Source organism: Rutidosis leptorrhynchoides, chromosome 4 (assembly GCF_046630445.1).
Source record: "Rutidosis leptorrhynchoides isolate AG116_Rl617_1_P2 chromosome 4, CSIRO_AGI_Rlap_v1, whole genome shotgun sequence".
Taxonomy (NCBI): domain Eukaryota; kingdom Viridiplantae; phylum Streptophyta; class Magnoliopsida; order Asterales; family Asteraceae; genus Rutidosis; species Rutidosis leptorrhynchoides.
This window is the reverse complement of record NC_092336.1, coordinates 429,350,361-429,354,255: the sequence shown is the minus strand read 5'-3', so window position 1 is coordinate 429,354,255 and position 3,895 is coordinate 429,350,361.

The following is a 3,895-nucleotide window of genomic DNA, read 5'->3' as shown; positions in this document are numbered from 1 at the left end:
CTATCACTAAAACAACGTCCAAGTTCGCCTACTTACCTTAGGAACTAGCAATCTAAGGCACTATTTTACACGCGAAATAAGGCCCCACATCATCACACTTTGGACAAAAACAAGTCATAGTTAGTCACCTACTCTAAGGCACTAACAAATCTCAATCCGATCCGTAATCCTACAAGTCCCGCAAATAACGCACAACCGCCAATAAGTCTAAGACTAGGCACCTATTCCAAGGTCACCTAATTCCCTTAGACTATGCTCTGATACCACTTGTAACAACCCAACATTGATTTACCAAAAACACGACACAAAAAAAAATTTCTGTGACTGCCCATCTGGACGGCGTCCAGAAATCGGGAAGGCGTCCAGCCTTTACAACTAGGACGGCATCCAAGGATTTGGGACGGCATCCCAATGAACTAAAAAGTACTGATCAGTTTTTGTTTACACGCGAGCGAAAAACTCGCTCCCCGACATTTTTCAACGAAACCATTTTCACAATATGACATATTAAGTAAAACTAAGATATTGCCACCATAAAAACAAGTTTTACAACCCCGGGCTCACAATGACCCGTTTTACAAATAAGGTAGCAGTTTCGACCCATTTATCTCTTTAGACGGATTAGAACTCTACAACCCAACCCGATACCAAGAGCATAATCCCGGGGACTACCAAAACCCCCATCCGCGTCCAATTATCCGAAAGCTACCCCATCAAGCCCAACCGCTCCTGCACGTCTAGTCTAACAACTAGCTAGCATCAATAACACAATACCTGTAAAAAGGTAAACAACGAGAGGGGTAAGCCGAGGCTTAGTGAATGCAATAATTATACACATACATATATAATATACCTACTTGCAAACACTTACTCACATACCGCATACATGCTAGCAACACAATTAGCTTATCATCACAATTACAAGCTATAACCTCCAATAATCAAGCTAGCATAACAAAAGCATATATAATATGAACAAATATAATATGCTTACGCTACAACACAAATAACCATGGTTAACCAATAGTACAAGGGAACGGCGCTCGCAAAAACGCCATCGGTGTTCACAACATCCGTCAGGGCACTTAACACCTCGCACCACTAACCCCTAGGGTGGCACCTTAACACCTCGGCACATCACCCCGAGTGGCATCTTAACACCTCGATGCAACACTCATTATTTTATGGAGTGGTGTCTTAACACCTCGACACTACACTCCTAGGTGGCATCTTAACACCTCGATGCTACACCCGAGTGGCATCTTAACACCTCGATGCTACACTCTTCACGTGAAACATGGTGTCTTAGCACCTCGACACTACACATTTCACGCTACAACAAATAGATACATTATATACCTACACATATAATTATTCCACTCACCTTATCACGTCGGTGGTGATTTAGCACTTCCGTATGCTTCGAGCAAGGTACCTAATACATAAGTACACATTCAATACACAACTTGTGGAATTAACCACAATACTCACTTACACCCAAAACCGCCCATAAAATGGCCAAGACTCATCTTTAATTACTAAAACTAGTGATGTAAGTCTACTAACACCAATTAGCACAAACTTAGGGTGTTTCATACCCATTTCACCCAATTAGGTCAACCTTAACTCATTTGACCCATTTCAACACTTATACATACCATTTTAGCCAAACATGACCCATTTACAATTCTTCCATCATTTACAAGTGTATTAATGACTAATCAACACAATTTAACACTTACAACTTTAATTCACATGGCCAAACCCTAGATCATAGCTATTAGGGTTTTCCTTAACTCAACATAACCCAAATTCACCCATTTTACCCCCAAATGGGTCTTACAAGTTCCAACACTCCTAAAATCACTAATACTAGTGATTATACCCCACTTACAAACCTTAAACATGCTTAAATCATTAACCAACCCAAAACCCGCAAAATATCAAAATAGTGGGTTTCCATAAACCCTCTTCATCATCTAAAAGGGTTTTACAAATAACAAGCTCAAACCCTAAATGTACACAAGAATCTTAACAATGAAATTCGGAGTTGAGACTTACCAATACTACCAAAATGTAGCCGTGAATGAAAGGAACAACTTTAACTCTCGAGCTTTGACCCGAAACGCTCATCTTCTTCACCAAACCAAGCTTTCTCACTCTAAATTAACCCTATCTCTCTAAAATAAGATGAGAGTGTTTTGTGTGGGTGAGAATGAGCTCCAAATGGAGTTCTAGATCATTTTTGATGATCCCAAACCGACCCCAAGTGAAAAGACCCAAATACCCCTTTTAATTTGAGTAAAATAGAGTTGCTGGCCCGTCAGGCCTTCTGGACGGCATCCAAAAAGCTTGGACGGCGTCCTAACCTTCATTTTTGGACGGCGTCCCAAAGTCTGGACGGAGTCCCAATGAACTGAGTCTGAAACTGAACTTGTTTTGGTCGTAACTTTCAAACCGTAACTCCGTTTTTGACGAATCAAATATCGTTGGAAACGTAATGAGATTTACTATCCAATGGTAAGGTTTTAGAACATCAACTCCAACTTTATTTGGGATCCAAATATACACTTACATGCCTCGTATTTCGAATGTCGTTCGAAATAACCCGTAACTGAAAACGGGTGTTACAAAATCCTTGTGAAAAATTACTAAGTTTGCTCTTTTGAATCGCATATTTTCGTTATGTATAGCTCAAGATATGATCAATTGAATTATCGTTGTGTTTTATGCATTAATCTGAAAACTGGTATTGATTGGTGATGAATTGGTTTATGTATGTTACATGGTTGGAAAGACAAGTGAAAAACACTCGAGATAGACTCGTATATCATGTTAATTGGATTTTTAGAACTCCCGTTATGCTTAATTGATTATTAGACCCGACTTTTGTTGATCAACGTTTTAAACAGATGAAAAACGCCATTTAAATTGATTTTTGGATTATGAGCTGAGGATTTTTGAAAAGTATATGATTAGTACTTCACTTTTTATGTAGATTATGCATGCTAATTGTTCCTAGATGTCCGGCTATATGCGTTCGAATATGACCTCCTGAAACGAATTGAATCTGTTCAAAAATTTGCAGCGAATGACATAACTTGATTTGTAGATGGACTTAGGACTTGTGCTTCTGGTATGTGGTTATTTACATGTTGGTACACATATGTCATTTGTATGTTAGCTTCTGAAACCATTGTTTGCTATACGTTATATGTGTTAAAAAACAACATGTCTAAATTCTATCCAAATCAGGAAGTCCTTAGTATTTTGTAAAACTGTACGAATTGGCAATATGAATTGCTTAGATTTATTTACCAGTGATTATTTGAGATGTTTGTGGCCATCTTCAATTGGCCGTTCGTCGTTTTCATTCTTCTAGAATAAATGGCAGAATTTACAAAACTGGCGCGCGCTAAAAATTTTCTGAAAAAACTATCGGGCGCATTTGAGACTGCTGCGATTTTTCTATTAGGACTTAGAGTCTGATCTCTAGATATATTTTAGGACTTTGAGTTATGGAGATTTTGACGCGTATTTCAAGTCAAACGGACCTGTACTTATTTTTATAAAAATTCTGGAAGTTGACTACATTATTTAAGCTAAATATTATGTGCAATTGACTTTGTTTGACCAAATGGGTTTAATGGGTCAAAATGAGTAACGGTCAGTGTAGAAAAGTCCCAAACGTCGATTTAAGTAAATTTAATGGTTGTGGTGTTTAAAAAAAAATAAGTTGTGGCATGTTTTGGTCAAAATGGGTGTTTATGACCCATTTGGGTCATACGAGCCTACTTTGACCCATATGCGAAATTTTGAGAACCAAAGGTATATAACACATCCCGTATATTGATTTAAGTATGTGTGCAAGTTTTGGTGCTTTAAAAATGAGTTT